Source organism: Salvelinus fontinalis, unplaced genomic scaffold, assembly GCF_029448725.1.
Source record: "Salvelinus fontinalis isolate EN_2023a unplaced genomic scaffold, ASM2944872v1 scaffold_1376, whole genome shotgun sequence".
Lineage (NCBI taxonomy): Eukaryota > Metazoa > Chordata > Actinopteri > Salmoniformes > Salmonidae > Salvelinus > Salvelinus fontinalis.
This window is the reverse complement of record NW_026601585.1, coordinates 1-19115: the sequence shown is the minus strand read 5'-3', so window position 1 is coordinate 19115 and position 19115 is coordinate 1. Positions and strand designations below refer to the sequence as shown.

The window sequence follows — 19115 nt, the reverse complement described above, 5'->3', positions numbered from 1 at the left end:
GGATCCGGGATCCCCCCCCACCCCCCCCACACTGATTAGCATCGCTAGCATAGCGTCACATTTAAATAGTAGCATCTAAATATCATTAAATCACAAGTCCCAGACACCTAGTGAAAGATACAGATCTTGTGAATCAAGTCACCATTTCAGATTTTTAAAATGTTTTACATGGAAGACAAAATATGTAAATCTATTAGCTAACCATGTTAGCAAAAGACACCCTTTTTCTTTGTCCACCATTTTTTCTCAACACCAGTAGCTATCACCAATTCGGCTAAACTAAGATATTGATAGCCACTAACCAAGAAAAAAGCTCATCAGATGACAGTCTGATAACATATTTATGGTATAGGATAGGTTTTGTTAGAAAAATGTGCATATTTCAGGTATAAATCATAGTTTGCCATTGCAGCCAGCATCACAAATCTCACCAAAGCTCCTAGAATTACTACAGACAGCAGCGTGTATTACCAATTTACTCATCATAAAACATTTCTTAAAAATACACAGCACATAGCAATGGAAAGACACAGATCTTGTGAATTCAGACAACATTTCAGATTTTCTAAGTGTTTTACGGCGAAAACACAATAAATCGTTATATTAGCATACCACATTTTCAAACATTACCCCAGCATAGATTCTAGCCAAAGAGAGCGATAACGTCAACATTGCCAAAATATATTAATTTTTTCACTAACCTTCTCAGAAATCTACAGATGACACTCCTGTAACATCAAATTACACAATCCATATAGAGTTTGATCGAAAATGTGCATATTTAGCGGCACAAATCGTGCTTACACAATGGAAATAGTGTTCAACTACTCAAGCAATCTGGCCGGCGCCATTTTGAAAATACAAATATTTTTATCAAAAACTATTCATAAACTTGACTAAAAAAATACAGGTTGGACATGAAATGAAAGATGTATTAGTTATTAATGCAACCGCAGAGTTAGATTTTTAAAATTAACGTTACTAGACATACAGTGTGCGTTACAGCCAGACTAGTGACTTCACTAATCACCATTATTGAGTTTACATTTTTACACATAAAAACGGAATAACATCATAAATAGCTCTTACTTTTCGACGAGCTTCCATCAGAATCTTGCCATGGTTGTTCTTTGTCCAAAAGAATCGTTGCTTGGTTGTAAAACGTTGCATTCAACTTCAGATATAGCAGCTAACTATAGCTAACAATTGCTAACATTAGCTAACGTGTCCAAATCCTCAATACGCAATACTGAGGAAATTCCGAAAAATAGCAATATACTCGCATAATCTGATATAACTCGGTTTCAAATAGCTTCGTTATGATGTTTCTAACACCTATATCAAATTAAATTACAGACTGATATATCTAAAGTTCATTACTGTGCGCTCGAAAATGGCATGCCCAGGTCTCCCTCTGAGTAAAGTTCAACGTCGAAAAGATGGCGCACTTCACTCCTCGGTCTTTTATAACCTCTGAGAGTGACGTAGGAAGCCCATTCCACTTCTCATTGCTTACTGACATCCAGGGGAAGGCGGGTGCAGTTCGTGTCGTTCCATAGGATATACACAACCTTTTAAACTGAACTGAGATCGCTCTGATACCTTCGCAAAACCTGTCATGGATTTCGCTGTAGAAAAAATCCTGTTCCACTCAGAGACATAATTCAAACGGCTATAGAAACTAGATAGTGTTTTCTATCCAATATTAACAATAATATGCATATTGTACGATCAAGAATTGAGTAGGAAGCCGTTTCATCTGTAAAGACAATTATGCTAATTTGAAACAGCACCCCCTATAGTCGCAAGAAGTTAAAGGCACAGCCAACTAAGTGTATGTAAACTTCTGACCCACTGGATTTGTGATACATTGAATTATAAGTGAAATAATCTGTCTGTAAACAATTTTTGGAAAAATGACTTCAGGGAACTAGGTGTTCTGAATTCTTCTTTAGTATTTTGTGAGTTAACTTGGATTCTTTCTTAATTAGGAAACTGGAAATGCACGTTTTATTCTCTATAGGGGAATGTGCGAACAACAGGCAAATCTATATCTTTTAGGCGCATTTATGAGGTAGGAAAAGGGTCCTCCTCAAGCCGGATTTCAGCATTTGGTTTTCTACCATCCTTTGCTCTACCAACTGAGCTATCGAATGTGGAGAATTGTGGATAAACTTGAAGTGTTTTTAATTCTTCTGTATGATTAGATTCGTACACCTAGACTATTCTTTAAGGAAACCGGAAATGCACATTTTATTCTCTATAGGGGGATGTGCGAACAAACGGCAAAAATATTTTTGTGGGCGCATTGATGAGGCAGAAAAATGGTCCTCCTTCGAGCCGGATTTGAACCAGCGACCTAAGGATATCAGCATCCAGCATTCTACAGTCCTCCGCTCTACCAACTGAGCTATCGAAGTGGTTGGAGAAGGAACTTCTTCCTGGCTGTGCGGCCTTTCAGCTTATGTTGATATAGGACTCGTTTGAATGTGGATATAGATACTTTTGTACCTGTTTCCTCCTGCATCTTCACAAGGTCCTTTGCTCTTGTTCTGGGATTGATTTGCACTTTTCGCACCAAAGTAATTTAATCTCTAGGAGACAGAACGCATCTCCTTCCTGAGCTGTATGACGGCTGCGTGGTCCCATGGTGTTTATACTTGCGTACTATTGTTTGTACAGATGAACGTGGTACCTTCCGGCGTTTGGAAATTGCTCCCAAGGATGAACCAGACTTGTGTAGGTCTACAATTTATTTCTGAGGTCTTGGCTGAATTCGTTTGATTTTCCCATGATATCAAGCAAAGAGGCAATGAGTTTGAAAGTAGGCCATGAAATAAATCTACAGGTACACCTCCAATTGACTCAAATAATGTCAATTAGCCTATCAGAAGCTTCTAAAGCCATGACATCATTTTCGGGATGTTTCCAAGCTGTTTAAAGGCACAGCCAACTAAGTGTATGTAAACTTCTGACCCACTGGATTTGTGATACAGTGAATTATAAGTGAAATAATCTGTCTGTAAACAATTTTTGGAAAAATGACTTCAGGGAACTAGGTGTTCTGAATTCTTCTTTAGTATTTTGTGAGTTAACTTGGATTCTTTCTTAATTAGGAAACTGGAAATGCACGTTTTATTCTCTATAGGGGAATGTGCGAACAACAGGCAAATGTATATCTTTTAGGCGCATTTATGAGGTAGGAAAAGGATCCTCCTCAAGCCAGATTTCAGCATTTAGTGTTCTACGGTTGTTGATAAAACGTTTACTGTTGACAGGAGAACAAGAGGAGACAATAGGACGAGGTGGACAATTTTATAATAAGGCCGTTTAATCACATGTAAAGATATCTTAGTAAAATCTTGCAGCAAGGCTCTTTCTGTCTGATTCTTATGGAACCGTCCGGAAAAAAAGAGTAGTTTCAACAGTTGTACAGTTTTATATAGACAACAAGCAAAGTAGGTTGATCTGCGAGTTTGGCCTTCCGATTGGTCGATCTGGGTCTTGGGTAGTCCTGAACAGGCCTGGTGTCCACGTTCCATTGGTTCCTGAGATAGTTCTTTGTCTTGAGCTCCAACCCTGAGTTGTGCGTGTCTGTGGTTATCATGGGGGAGGGGAATTATGTGTGTTTGTAGTTGGTGTCTTAATAAGTCCAGCATATGTCCAAGAGAAATGAGGAGTATGTGTATTGTGTAAAAAATATGGCTTATGTTGAAATGTAGTTATTACTAGTTTCCAGTCTCTATTACAATTTCTTACACAACCCTCCTTTATCCTGGCTCGGGACCGGAAGAATTGACCCAAAAGAGACACTCTGGCGGAGTTACTTATATTTTTATTACATTTTTTTGTTGTTTCGTTTTCTTAATTTGGTTTGGTTTTTAACCTTATGGTCCACTTAGGAGCCTACAACAAGTCACAGTAAAACATTAACATTTTTAACCATAACATTGTTTCTTTTTTTTGTATACAATCTACATTAACAATCTAGATGGACCAAAAAAAGACAATAGAAAAAACTGTCAATGGCAATGTGAGAAGATTATGGTAACTAGTCTGGCCCTAATTCAGGTTTATAGTTATTTTTTTAAATGTAAGTCAGGGCGGGAACATCCAGCTGCGGCTTCCCGCATGCGCGATTCATTTGCAGTCTGGACGCGGAGGGGTGAACATCTTCTGCTCTGACTGTAGCTGGGAGGGACTGCTGCGTGAGGACTGGGCCACCTGTGAGTGCTTTTGGACGGGGATGGGGCCCACGGCAGCACCCGCTTCACGTCAGAGTCAACAAAAGTCTCAAATAACACCAGAAAAAGTCGCTAGATTTGTCGCTAGTCGCTTTTTTGAAAATCTGTCGCTAGAGGAGTCTGAATACTTGCTAAATATAGAAACAAAGTCGCTAATTTGGCAACCCTGAAAGTCATTGAGTGAAATATATGTGCCCAGCTATATACACTCGTCAGAGAATTAACCTTGGCGCCACAACCCCTTACTATAACAGCTATGTTGCCATACTGATTAATCTTTCTTTTTAGACAAAGTCCTCCAATGAATGTACATTTATTTCCATGGCATCATGTGTCTTTCAGTAAGGCACGGATGGGATTCGAACCCATGATCTTCGGTTTACAAGACCGACGCCTTACCACTTGGCCACCATGCCACTCTATGCATCAAGATATTTATCAACCTTCTGGAAAGTAGTAGTTGTGTAAAAGTGAATTTGGCACACAAATAATCTCAGTGGAGAATCTTGGGATTGAACCGAGGACCTCATACATAAATAGCATGCACTCCCCCTCTGAGCTTTCATCCCATTTCATTTGCAGATAAAAAGCAATATTAATACAATGTACTTTTTATATACACCACTCCATTGAAACTACAATGAAATGATAGCAGCAATTCTTAATACAGGCACGGACAGGGATCGAACACATGAACTTCAGTTTTTGAAAATGATGCCATAAAAGTTGGCAAACATGCCACTTCTGTCCTATAAATGTACGACCAGGGATAGAACGCATATTCTTCAGATTACAAAACCAAATTATTTAGCACATCTCTGTTTCCTGCTTAGAACTTCAACATTCTGTAGGAGTTGTGTCAATGCAACAATTTAAAATGGAGAAGCTGGGGATTGAACCCAGGACCTCATACATGCGAAGCATGCGCTCTACCACTGAGCTACATCCCCATTCTGGAATATGTATTTTTTTTAAATTTCACCTTAGTTTAACCAGGTAAGCTAGTGGAGAACAAGTTCTCATTTACATCTGCGACCTGGCCAAGATAAATCAAAGCAGCGCAACACAAACAACAACACAGAGTTACACATGGAATAAACAAACATACAGTACAGTCAATAACATAATAGAAGAAAAAAAAAGAAAGTCTATATACAGTGTGTGCAAATGGCGTGACGAATATGTAGCGAGGGCCAGCCGACTGGAGCATACAGGTCGCAGTGGCCATATCAATACAATTGACCTTTTCTAATGAAAGTACTTTTCCATAATATCATCTATCTTCCATAAACATCAAACAAGGATTGAACCCATGTTCTTCAGGTTACAAAAACAGATGACTTAGCACATCTATTTCCTTCTTAGAATGTCAACATTCTGGAAAGTGGGAGTTGTGCAAAAGCTAATTTAACAACTAAATAGACTCAGCAGAGAAGTTGGGGATTAACTTAGGACCGGATACATGTTAAGTATTGGCTCTATCGTAGAGACACATCCCCTTACTATAACAGCTGTGTTTCCATATTGATACAACTTGCTTGTGAATTTGGCACACAAATAAACTCAGTGGAGAATCTTGGGATTGAACCAAGGACCTCATACATAAATAGCATGCACTGCCACTCTGAACTTTCATCCCATTTAATTTGCAGATAAAAAGCAATATTAATACAATGTACTTTTTATATACACCACTCCATTGAAACTACAATGACGGCTGCGTGGTCCCATGGTGTTCATACTTGCGTACTATTTTTTGTACAGATAAACATGGTAGCTTCAGGCGTTTGGAAATTGCTCCCAAGGATGAACCAGACTTGTGGAGGCCTACAATTTATTTCTGAGGTCTTGGCTGATTTCTTTTGATTTTCCCATGATGTCAAGCAAAGGAGGCACTGAGTTTGAAAGTAGGCCATGAAATAAATCTACAGGTACACCTCCAATTGACTCAAATGATGTCAATTAGCCTATCAGAATGTTCTAAAGCCATGACATCATTTTCGGGAATTTTCCAAGCTGTTTAAAGGCACAGCTAACTTAGTGTATGTAAACGTCTGACCCACTGGATTTGTGATACAGTGAATTATAAGTGAAATAATCTGTCTGTCAACAATTGTTGGAAAAATGACTTCAGGGAACTAGGTGTTCTGAATTCTTCTTTAGTATTTTGTGAGTTAACTTGGATTCTTTCTTAATTAGGAAACTGGAAATGCACTTTTTATTCTCTATATGGGAATGTGCGAACAACAGGCAAATGTATATCTTTTAGGCGCATTTATGAGGTAGGAAAAGGGTCCTCCTCAAGCCAGATTTCAGCATTTAGTGTTCTACGGTCCTTTGCTCTACCAACTGAGCTATAGATTGTGGAGAATTGTGGATAAACTTGAATTGTTTTTAATTCTTCTGTATGATTAGATTCGTACACCTAGACTATTCTTTAACCTGTTGAGGCTGGGGGCGCTGTTGTCACTATTTATGCTAATCGTGTAATTTTTGAAACGGCTTCCCACAAAATTCTTGATCGTACAATATGCATATTATTATTATTATTGGATAGAAAACAGTCTATAGTTTCTATAGGAGTTGAAATTTTGTCTCTAAGTGGAACAGAACCCATTCTACAGCAATTTCCCTGACATAGAGTCAGATTTCAGAAATGTTGGCCCCTGATCTGGAGTCAGTTAAAAGGCCACAGTTATTGCTATGAGTATACGGACACTGCTTACGTCTTCCCCTGGATGCCTTTACGTGATGACGATTTGAATGGGGTCGATTGCGCGTTCACAGGCACTATAAATTAAAAAACCCTGTAGCTAGTAAGTCTTTTGGAGCTGCGTTATGCGCGTGGAGGACACCGACCCGCACCTGTTCCAAGCATTAGTGTTGGGAGTAATCTTTCTCCGGTCATGTTAAGACTCGTTATAGGAGTTAAAAACATCATAAGGTAGTTAATTTAAAGCGTTTTATAGCAATTTATATCCGTTTAGTGCGATTTTGGGACATTTATTTCTGAAACGCTGTGAATCGCTGGGCACGCTTCCAGTTCATGCTGAACGCAGTTGGCATTTCCACATGGCAAGAGGACAGCTTTCCACCAAAAGACGATTAGACCCAAGAAAGGATCCTTTGCCCAAGATACTGATGGAAGAACAGCTCAAAGTAGGACATTTTTATTATGATAAATCGTGTTTCTGTCGAAAAATGTTAGTGGCTTAGGACGCCATGTTTTTTGACGTAGCTTCGCTTGGCGCAAACTGTATTGAAAAGTAAGGATAATTTAAAAAATTTAATTCCGCGATTGTATTAACCTGTTGGGGATGGGGGCGCTGTTTAGACTATTTATGCTAATGTGGCTAATTTTTTAAACGGCTTCCCACAAAATCCTTGATCGTACAATATGCATATTATTATTATTATTGGATAGAAAACAGTCTATAGTTTCTATAGGAGTTGAAATTTTGTCTCTAAGTGGAACAGAGCCCATTCTACAGCAATTTCCCTGACATGGAGTCAGATTTGAGAAATGTTGGCCACTTTTCTGAAGTCAGTTAAAAGGGCACTGTCGTTGCTATGACTATACGGACACTTCTTACGTCTTCCCCTGGATGCCTTTACGTGATGACGATTCCAACGGGCTCGATTGCGCGTTCACAGGCCCTACAAATGAAAAAACTCTGAAGCTAGTCATTCTTTGGGAGCTGCGTAACGCGCGTGGAAGACACCGACCCTCTCCTGTTCCAAGCGTTAGTTTAGCCTGTTATATTTCTCCGGTCATCTTTTCACTCGTTATAGGAGTTACAAACATCATAAAGTAGTTAATTTAAAGCGTTTTATAGCAATTTATATCCGTTTAGTGCGATTTTGGGACATTTATTTTTGCAACGATGTGAAAAGTTGGGCACGCTTTTCAGTTCATCCCGAACGTAGTTGACATTTCCACATGGCAAGAGGACAGCTTTCCACCAAAAGACGATTTCTCCCAAGAAAGGATCCTTTGCCCAAGATACTGATGGAAGAACAGCTCAAGGTAGGACATTTTTATTATGATAAATCGTGTTTCTGTCGAAACATTTTAGTGGCTTAGGACGCCATGTTTTTTGACGTAGCTTCGCTTGGCGCAAACTGTATTGAAAAGTAAGGATAAATTAAAAAATGTAATAACGCAATTGTATTAAGAATTAAATTGTCTATCAATCCCTGTCCACCCTATATTTTTTAGTCACGTTTATGAGTATTTATGTATAAGAGTAGATCACTGTCTAAGTGGCGCAAGGACAAATTCTGACCAGCTGAGTTACATTTCACATTGTCTAACCATGATTTTGGTGGCTAAATATAAACATTTTCGATCAAACTGTATATGCATGTTGTAATGTGATGTTACAGGAGTGTCATCGGAAGAATTCTGAGAAGGTTAGGGAAAAAATTAATATCTTTTGGCGATGTTGACTTTTATCGCTCACTTTGGCTAGAATCAATGCTGGGCTGCTAATTGCTATGTGCTAAGCTAATATAACGATTTATTGTGTTTTCGCTGTAAGACACTTAGAAAATCTGAAATATTGTCTGTATTCACAGGATCTGTGTCTTTCGATTAGTGTATGCTGTGTATTTTTAGAAATGTTTGATGATTAGTAAGTAGGTAAACACGTTGCTCTATCTAGTTATTCTAGTCCATTTGTGTCGGTGGGTGCAATTGTAACCTATGCCATCTACCTGAAATATGCACATTTTTCTAACAAAACCTATCCCATACCATAAATATGTTATCAGACTGTCATCTGATGAGTTTTTTTCTTGGTTAGGGGCTATAAATATCTTAATTTAGCCGAATTGGTGATAGCTACTGGTGTTGGTGGACAAATAAAAGATGGTGGATTATGCTAATGTGTTTTTAGCTAATAGATTTACATCTTTACATATTGTGTCTTCCCTGTAAAACATTTTAAAAATCGGACATGTTGGCTGGATTCACAAGATCTGTGTCTTTCATTAGCTGTATTGGACTTTAATGTGTGAAAGTTAAATATTTAAAAAAAATATTTTTTTTGAATTTCGCGGCTCTGCCTTTTCAGTGGGGGTGGGGGGGGAGTGCCGCTAGCGGCACCCTCAGCCTAGACAGGTTAACGAAACTGGAAATGCACATTTTATTCTCTATAGGGGGATGTGCGAACAAACGGCAAAAATATTTTTGTGGGCGCATTGATGAGGCAGAAAAATTGTCCTCCTTCGAGCCGGATTTGAACCAGCGACCTAAGGTTATGAGTATTCAGCATTCTACAGTCCTCCGCTCTACCAACTGAGCTATCAAAGGGGTTGGAGAAGGAACTTCTTCCTGGCTGTGCGGCCTTTCAGGTTATGTTGATATAGGACTCGTTTGACTGTGGATATAGATACTTTTGTACCTGTTTCCTCCTGCATCTTCACAAGGTCATTTGCTCTTGTTCTGGGATTGATTTGCACTTTTCGCACCAAAGTAATTTAATCTCTAGGAGACAAAACGCATCTCCTTCCTGAGCTGTATGACGGCTGCGTGGTCCCATGGTGTTTATACTTGCGTACTATTGTTTGTACAGATGAACGTGGTACCTTCCGGCGTTTGGAAATTGCTCCCAAGGATGAACCAGACTTGTGTAGGTCTACAATTTATTTCTGAGGTCTTGGCTGAATTCTTTTGATTTTCCAATGATATCAAGCAAAGAGGCACTGAGTTTGAAAGTAGGCCATGAAATAAATCTACAGGTACACCTCCAATTGACTCAAATGATGTCAATTAGCCTATCAGAAGCTTCTAAAGCCATGACATCATTTTCGGGATATTTCCAAGCTGTTTAAAGGCACAGCCAACTTAGTGTATGTAAACTTCTGACCCACTGGATTTGTGATACAGTGAATTATAAGTGAAATAATCTGTCTGTAAACAATTTTTGGAAAAATGACTTCATGGAACTAGGTGTTCTGAATTCTTCTTTAGTATTTTGTGAGTTAACTTGGATTCTTTCTTAAAAACCTGTTAAGGCTAGGGGGTGCTGTTGTCACTATTTATGGTAATCGTGTAATTTTTGAAACGGCTTCCTACAAAATTTTTGATCGTACAATATGCATAGTATTATTATTATTGGATAGAAAACAGTCTATAGTTTCTATAGGAGTTGAAATTTTGTCTCTAAGTGGAACAGAACTCATTCTACAGCAATTTCCCTGACATGGAGTCAGATTTCAGAAATTTTGGCCCCTGTTCTGGAGTCAGTTTTAAGGCCATTGTTATTCCTATGAGTATATGGACACTGCTTACGTCTTCCCCTGGATGCCTTTACGTGATGACGATTTGAATGGTGTCGATTGCCCAATCACAGGCACTATAAATGAAAAAACCCTGTATGTAGGAACTCTTTTCTTGGTGCGTCATGCGCGCGGAGGATACCGACCCACTGTTTTTCCAAGCACTAGTGAAGCCAGTTATATTTCTCCGGTCATATTTCTACTCGTTATAGGAGTTAAAAACATCATAAGGTAGTTAATTTAAAGCGTTTTATAGCAATTTATATCCGTTTAGTGCGATTTTGGGACATTTATTTCTGAGACGCTGTGAATCTCTGGGCACGCTTCCAGTTCATGCCGAACGCAGTTGGCATTTCCACATGGCAAGAGGACAGCTTTCCACCAAAAGACGATTATACCCAAGAAAGGATGCTTTGCCCAAGATTCTGATGGAAGAACAGCTCAAAGTAGGAACAATTTATTATGATAAATCGTGTTTCTGTCGAAAAATGTTAGTGGCTTAGGACGCCATTTTTTTTGACTTAGCTCCGCTTGGCGCAAACTGTATTGAAAAGTAAGGATAATTTAAAAAATGTAATTCCGCGATTGTATTAAGAATTAAATTGTCTATCAATCGCTGTCCACCCTATATTTTTTAGTCACGTTTATGAGTATTTATGTATACGACTAGATCACTGTCTAATATGGCGCACAAACATTTTCTCACCAGCTGGGCTACTTTTCTCATTGTCTAACCATGATTTTGGTGGCTAAATATGCACATTTTCGAACAAACTGTATATGTATGTTGTAATGTGATGTTACAGGAGTGTCATCTGAAGAATTCTGAGAAGGTTAGTGAAAAAATTAATATATTTTGGCGATGTTTACGTTATCGCTCTCTTTGGCTAGAATCAATGCTGGGGTAATGTTTGCACATGTGCTATGCTAATATAACGATTTATTGTGTTTTCGCTGTAAGACACTTAGAAAATCTGAAATATTGTCTGTATTCACAGGATCTGTGTCTTTCGATTAGTGTATGCTGTGTATTTTTACGAAATGTTTGATGATTACTAGTTAGGTAAACACGTTGCTCATTGTAATTATTCTAGTCCATTTGTGACGGTGGGTGCAATTGTAAACTATGCCATCTACCTGAAATATGCACATTTTTCTAACAAAACCTATCCTATACCATAAATATGTTATCAGACTGTCATCTGATGAGTTTTTTTCTTGGTTAGGGGCTATCAATATCTTAGTTTAGCCGAATTGGTGATAGCTACTGTTGTTGGTGGACAAAGTAAAGATGGTGGATTATGCTAATGTGTTTTTAGCTAATAGATTTACATCTTTACATATTGTGTCTTCCCTGTAAAACATTTTAAAAATCGGACATGTTGGCTGGATTCACAAGATCTGTGTCTTTCATTAGCTGTATTGGACTTTAATGTGTGAAAGTTAAATATTTAAAAAAAAAAAATTTTTTGAATTTCGCGGCTCTGCCTTTTCAGTGGGGGTGGGGGGGGTGTGCCGCTAGCGGAACGTGTGTCCTTGAAAGGTTAATTAGGAAACTGGAAATGCACGTTTTATTCTCTATAGGGGAATGTGCGAACAACAGGCAAATCTATATCTTTTAGGCGCATTTATGAGGTAGGAAAATGGTTCTCCTCAAGCCGGATTTCAGCATTTAGTGTTCTACAATCCTTTGCTCTACCAACTGAGCTATCGAATGTGGAGAATTGTGGATAAACTTGAAGTGTTTTTAATTCTTCTGTATGATTGGATTCGTACACCTAGACTATTCTTTAAGGAAACTGGAAATGCACATTTTATTCTCTATAGAGGGATGTGCGAACAAACGGCAAAAATATTTTTGTGGGCGCATTGATGAGGCAGAAAAATGTTCCTCCTTCGAGACGGATTTGAACCAGCGACCTAAGGATATCAGCATTCAGCATTCTACAGTACTCCGCTCTACCAACTGAGCTATCGAAGGGGTTGGAGAAGTGACTTCTTCCTTGCTGAGCGGCCTTCAGGTTATGTTGATATAGGACTCGTTTGACTGTGGATATAGATACTTTTGGACCTGTTTCCTCCTGCATCTTCACAAGGTCATTTGCTCTTGTTCTGGGATTGATTTGCACTTTTCGCACCAAAGTAATTTAATCTCTAGGAGACAAAACGCATCTCCTTCCTGAGCTGTATGACGGCTGCGTGGTCCCATGGTGTTTATACTTGCGTACTATTGTTTGTACAGATGAACGTGGTACCTTCCGGCGTTTGGAAATTGCTCCCAAGGATGAACCAGACTTGTGTAGGTCTACAATTTATTTCTGAGGTCTTGGCTGAATTCTTTTGATTTTCCAATGATATCAAGCAAAGAGGCACTGAGTTTGAAAGTAGGCCATGAAATAAATCTACAGGTACACCTCCAATTGACTCAAATGATGTCAATTAGCCTATCAGAAGCTTCTAAAGCCATGACATCATTTTCGGGATATTTCCAAGCTGTTTAAAGGCACAGCCAACTTAGTGTATGTAAACTTCTGACCCACTGGATTTGTGATACAGTGAATTATAAGTGAAATAATCTGTCTGTAAACAATTTTTGGAAAAATGACTTCATGGAACTAGGTGTTCTGAATTCTTCTTTAGTATTTTGTGAGTTAACTTGGATTCTTTCTTAAAAACCTGTTAAGGCTAGGGGGTGCTGTTGTCACTATTTATGGTAATCGTGTAATTTTTGAAACGGCTTCCTACAAAATTTTTGATCGTACAATATGCATAGTATTATTATTATTGGATAGAAAACAGTCTATAGTTTCTATAGGAGTTGAAATTTTGTCTCTAAGTGGAACAGAACTCATTCTACAGCAATTTCCCTGACATGGAGTCAGATTTCAGAAATTTTGGCCCCTGTTCTGGAGTCAGTTTTAAGGCCACTGTTATTCCTATGAGTATATGGACACTGCTTACGTCTTCCCCTGGATGCCTTTACGTGATGACGATTTGAATGGTGTCGATTGCCCAATCACAGGCACTATAAATGAAAAAACCCTGTATGTAGGAACTCTTTTCTTGGTGCGTCATGCGCGCGGAGGATACCGACCCACTGTTTTTCCAAGCACTAGTGAAGCCAGTTATATTTCTCCGGTCATATTTCTACTCGTTATAGGAGTTAAAAACATCATAAGGTAGTTAATTTAAAGCGTTTTATAGCAATTTATATCCGTTTAGTGCGATTTTGGGACATTTATTTCTGAGACGCTGTGAATCTCTGGGCACGCTTCCAGTTCATGCCGAACGCAGTTGGCATTTCCACATGGCAAGAGGACAGCTTTCCACCAAAAGACGATTATACCCAAGAAAGGATGCTTTGCCCAAGATTCTGATGGAAGAACAGCTCAAAGTAGGAACAATTTATTATGATAAATCGTGTTTCTGTCGAAAAATGTTAGTGGCTTAGGACGCCATTTTTTTTGACTTAGCTCCGCTTGGCGCAAACTGTATTGAAAAGTAAGGATAATTTAAAAAATGTAATTCCGCGATTGTATTAAGAATTAAATTGTCTATCAATCGCTGTCCACCCTATATTTTTTAGTCACGTTTATGAGTATTTATGTATACGACTAGATCACTGTCTAATATGGCGCACAAACATTTTCTCACCAGCTGGGCTACTTTTCTCATTGTCTAACCATGATTTTGGTGGCTAAATATGCACATTTTCGAACAAACTGTATATGTATGTTGTAATGTGATGTTACAGGAGTGTCATCTGAAGAATTCTGAGAAGGTTAGTGAAAAAATTAATATATTTTGGCGATGTTTACGTTATCGCTCTCTTTGGCTAGAATCAATGCTGGGGTAATGTTTGCACATGTGCTATGCTAATATAACGATTTATTGTGTTTTCGCTGTAAGACACTTAGAAAATCTGAAATATTGTCTGTATTCACAGGATCTGTGTCTTTCGATTAGTGTATGCTGTGTATTTTTACGAAATGTTTGATGATTACTAGTTAGGTAAACACGTTGCTCATTGTAATTATTCTAGTCCATTTGTGACGGTGGGTGCAATTGTAAACTATGCCATCTACCTGAAATATGCACATTTTTCTAACAAAACCTATCCTATACCATAAATATGTTATCAGACTGTCATCTGATGAGTTTTTTTCTTGGTTAGGGGCTATCAATATCTTAGTTTAGCCGAATTGGTGATAGCTACTGTTGTTGGTGGACAAAGTAAAGATGGTGGATTATGCTAATGTGTTTTTAGCTAATAGATTTACATCTTTACATATTGTGTCTTCCCTGTAAAACATTTTAAAAATCGGACATGTTGGCTGGATTCACAAGATCTGTGTCTTTCATTAGCTGTATTGGACTTTAATGTGTGAAAGTTAAATATTTAAAAAAAAAAAAATTTTTGAATTTCGCGGCTCTGCCTTTTCAGTGGGGGTGGGGGGGGTGTGCCGCTAGCGGAACGTGTGTCCTTGAAAGGTTAATTAGGAAACTGGAAATGCACGTTTTATTCTCTATAGGGGAATGTGCGAACAACAGGCAAATCTATATCTTTTAGGCGCATTTATGAGGTAGGAAAATGGTTCTCCTCAAGCCGGATTTCAGCATTTAGTGTTCTACAATCCTTTGCTCTACCAACTGAGCTATCGAATGTGGAGAATTGTGGATAAACTTGAAGTGTTTTTAATTCTTCTGTATGATTGGATTCGTACACCTAGACTATTCTTTAAGGAAACTGGAAATGCACATTTTATTCTCTATAGAGGGATGTGCGAACAAACGGCAAAAATATTTTTGTGGGCGCATTGATGAGGCAGAAAAATGTTCCTCCTTCGAGACGGATTTGAACCAGCGACCTAAGGATATCAGCATTCAGCATTCTACAGTACTCCGCTCTACCAACTGAGCTATCGAAGGGGTTGGAGAAGTGACTTCTTCCTTGCTGAGCGGCCTTCAGGTTATGTTGATATAGGACTCGTTTGACTGTGGATATAGATACTTTTGGACCTGTTTCCTCCTGCATCTTCACAAGGTCATTTGCTCTTGTTCTGGGATTGATTTGCACTTTTCGCACCAAAGTAATTTAATCTCTAGGAGACAAAACGCATCTCCTTCCTGAGCTGTATGACGGCTGCGTGGTCCCATGGTGTTTATACTTGCGTACTATTGTTTGTACAGATGAACGTGGTACCTTCCGGCGTTTGGAAATTGCTCCCAAGGATGAACCAGACTTGTGTAGGTCTACAATTTATTTCTGAGGTCTTGGCTGAATTCTTTTGATTTTCCAATGATATCAAGCAAAGAGGCACTGAGTTTGAAAGTAGGCCATGAAATAAATCTACAGGTACACCTCCAATTGACTCAAATGATGTCAATTAGCCTATCAGAAGCTTCTAAAGCCATGACATCATTTTCGGGATATTTCCAAGCTGTTTAAAGGCACAGCCAACTTAGTGTATGTAAACTTCTGACCCACTGGATTTGTGATACAGTGAATTATAAGTGAAATAATCTGTCTGTAAACAATTTTTGGAAAAATGACTTCATGGAACTAGGTGTTCTGAATTCTTCTTTAGTATTTTGTGAGTTAACTTGGATTCTTTCTTAAAAACTTGTTAAGGCTAGGGGGTGCTGTTGTCACTATTTATGGTAATCGTGTAATTTTTGAAACGGCTTCCTACAAAATTTTTGATCGTACAATATGCATAGTATTATTATTATTGGATAGAAAACAGTCTATAGTTTCTATAGGAGTTGAAATTTTGTCTCTAAGTGGAACAGAACTCATTCTACAGCAATTTCCCTGACATGGAGTCAGATTTCAGAAATTTTGGCCCCTGTTCTGGAGTCAGTTTTAAGGCCACTGTTATTCCTATGAGTATATGGACACTGCTTACGTCTTCCCCTGGATGCCTTTACGTGATGACGATTTGAATGGTGTCGATTGCCCAATCACAGGCACTATAAATGAAAAAACCCTGTATGTAGGAACTCTTTTCTTGGTGCGTCATGCGCGCGGAGGATACCGACCCACTGTTTTTCCAAGCACTAGTGAAGCCAGTTATATTTCTCCGGTCATATTTCTACTCGTTATAGGAGTTAAAAACATCATAAGGTAGTTAATTTAAAGCGTTTTATAGCAATTTATATCCGTTTAGTGCGATTTTGGGACATTTATTTCTGAGACGCTGTGAATCTCTGGGCACGCTTCCAGTTCATGCCGAACGCAGTTGGCATTTCCACATGGCAAGAGGACAGCTTTCCACCAAAAGACGATTATACCCAAGAAAGGATGCTTTGCCCAAGATTCTGATGGAAGAACAGCTCAAAGTAGGAACAATTTATTATGATAAATCGTGTTTCTGTCGAAAAATGTTAGTGGCTTAGGACGCCATTTTTTTTGACTTAGCTCCGCTTGGCGCAAACTGTATTGAAAAGTAAGGATAATTTAAAAAATGTAATTCCGCGATTGTATTAAGAATTAAATTGTCTATCAATCGCTGTCCACCCTATATTTTTTAGTCACGTTTATGAGTATTTATGTATACGACTAGATCACTGTCTAATATGGCGCACAAACATTTTCTCACCAGCTGGGCTACTTTTCTCATTGTCTAACCATGATTTTGGTGGCTAAATATGCACATTTTCGAACAAACTGTATATGTATGTTGTAATGTGATGTTACAGGAGTGTCATCTGAAGAATTCTGAGAAGGTTAGTGAAAAAATTAATATATTTTGGCGATGTTTACGTTATCGCTCTCTTTGGCTAGAATCAATGCTGGGGTAATGTTTGCACATGTGCTATGCTAATATAACGATTTATTGTGTTTTCGCTGTAAGACACTTAGAAAATCTGAAATATTGTCTGTATTCACAGGATCTGTGTCTTTCGATTAGTGTATGCTGTGTATTTTTACGAAATGTTTGATGATTACTAGTTAGGTAAACACGTTGCTCATTGTAATTATTCTAGTCCATTTGTGACGGTGGGTGCAATTGTAAACTATGCCATCTACCTGAAATATGCACATTTTTCTAACAAAACCTATCCTATACCATAAATATGTTATCAGACTGTCATCTGATGAGTTTTTTTCTTGGTTAGGGGCTATCAATATCTTAGTTTAGCCGAATTGGTGATAGCTACTGTTGTTGGTGGACAAAGTAAAGATGGTGGATTATGCTAATGTGTTTTTAGCTAATAGATTTACATCTTTACATATTGTGTCTTCCCTGTAAAACATTTTAAAAATCGGACATGTTGGCTGGATTCACAAGATCTGTGTCTTTCATTAGCTGTATTGGACTTTAATGTGTGAAAGTTAAATATTTAAAAAAAAAAAAATTTTTGAATTTCGCGGCTCTGCCTTTTCAGTGGGGGTGGGGGGGGTGTGCCGCTAGCGGAACGTGTGTCCTTGAAAGGTTAATTAGGAAACTGGAAATGCACGTTTTATTCTCTATAGGGGAATGTGCGAACAACAGGCAAATCTATATCTTTTAGGCGCATTTATGAGGTAGGAAAATGGTTCTCCTCAAGCCGGATTTCAGCATTTAGTGTTCTACAATCCTTTGCTCTACCAACTGAGCTATCGAATGTGGAGAATTGTGGATAAACTTGAAGTGTTTTTAATTCTTCTGTATGATTGGATTCGTACACCTAGACTATTCTTTAAGGAAACTGGAAATGCACATTTTATTCTCTATAGAGGGATGTGCGAACAAACGGCAAAAATATTTTTGTGGGCGCATTGATGAGGCAGAAAAATGTTCCTCCTTCGAGACGGATTTGAACCAGCGACCTAAGGATATCAGCATTCAGCATTCTACAGTACTCCGCTCTACCAACTGAGCTATCGAAGGGGTTGGAGAAGTGACTTCTTCCTTGCTGAGCGGCCTTCAGGTTATGTTGATATAGGACTCGTTTGACTGTGGATATAGATACTTTTGGACCTGTTTCCTCCTGCATCTTCACAAGGTCATTTGCTCTTGTTCTGGGATTGATTTGCACTTTTCGCACCAAAGTAATTTAATCTCTAGGAGACAAAACGCATCTCCTTCCTGAGCTGTATGACGGCTGCGTGGTCCCATGGTGTTTATACTTGCGTACTATTGTTTGTACAGATGAACGTGGTACCTTCCGGCGTTTGGAAATTGCTCCCAAGGATGAACCAGACTTGTGTAGGTCTACAATTTATTTCTGAGGTCTTGGCTGAATTCTTTTGATTTTCCAATGATATCAAGCAAAGAGGCACTGAGTTTGAAAGTAGGCCATGAAATAAATCTACAGGTACACCTCCAATTGACTCAAATGATGTCAATTAGCCTATCAGAAGCTTCTAAAGCCATGACATCATTTTCGGGATATTTCCAAGCTGTTTAAAGGCACAGCCAACTTAGTGTATGTAAACTTCTGACCCACTGGATTTGTGATAAGTGAAATAATCTGTCTGTAAACAATTTTTGGAAAAATGACTTCAGGGAACTAGGTGTTCTGAATTCTTCTTTAGTATTTTGTGAGTTAACTTGGATTCTTTCATAACCCTCCCGTTGTCCTTCTATTATGCCTAGCACA

General features: G+C 38.5%; 7 non-coding genes across 7 annotated transcripts; all 7 read right to left on the bottom strand.

The window, feature by feature from the left end:
* Positions 1 to 2331: 2331 nt before the first annotated feature.
* trnay-gua (transfer RNA tyrosine (anticodon GUA)) lies at positions 2332 to 2420 on the bottom strand. The gene is given in 2 exon segments: positions 2332 to 2367; positions 2384 to 2420. It is a non-coding gene; the product is annotated as a tRNA-Tyr (tRNA).
* A 2168-nt stretch (positions 2421 to 4588) lies between these two features.
* On the bottom strand, positions 4589 to 4660 carry trnat-ugu (transfer RNA threonine (anticodon UGU)). Its single transcript has one exon. It is a non-coding gene; the product is annotated as a tRNA-Thr (tRNA).
* A 462-nt stretch (positions 4661 to 5122) lies between these two features.
* On the bottom strand, positions 5123 to 5194 carry trnaa-cgc (transfer RNA alanine (anticodon CGC)). The gene has a single exon. It is a non-coding gene; the product is annotated as a tRNA-Ala (tRNA).
* A 4275-nt stretch (positions 5195 to 9469) lies between these two features.
* Positions 9470 to 9558, bottom strand: trnay-gua (transfer RNA tyrosine (anticodon GUA)). Its single transcript is given in 2 exon segments — positions 9470 to 9505; positions 9522 to 9558. It is a non-coding gene; the product is annotated as a tRNA-Tyr (tRNA).
* Positions 9559 to 12418: 2860 nt separating this feature from the next.
* On the bottom strand, positions 12419 to 12507 carry trnay-gua (transfer RNA tyrosine (anticodon GUA)). Its single transcript is given in 2 exon segments — positions 12419 to 12454; positions 12471 to 12507. It is a non-coding gene; the product is annotated as a tRNA-Tyr (tRNA).
* Positions 12508 to 15366: 2859 nt separating this feature from the next.
* Positions 15367 to 15455, bottom strand: trnay-gua (transfer RNA tyrosine (anticodon GUA)). Its single transcript is given in 2 exon segments — positions 15367 to 15402; positions 15419 to 15455. It is a non-coding gene; the product is annotated as a tRNA-Tyr (tRNA).
* Positions 15456 to 18314: 2859 nt separating this feature from the next.
* On the bottom strand, positions 18315 to 18403 carry trnay-gua (transfer RNA tyrosine (anticodon GUA)). Its single transcript is given in 2 exon segments — positions 18315 to 18350; positions 18367 to 18403. It is a non-coding gene; the product is annotated as a tRNA-Tyr (tRNA).
* Positions 18404 to 19115: the final 712 nt, after the last annotated feature.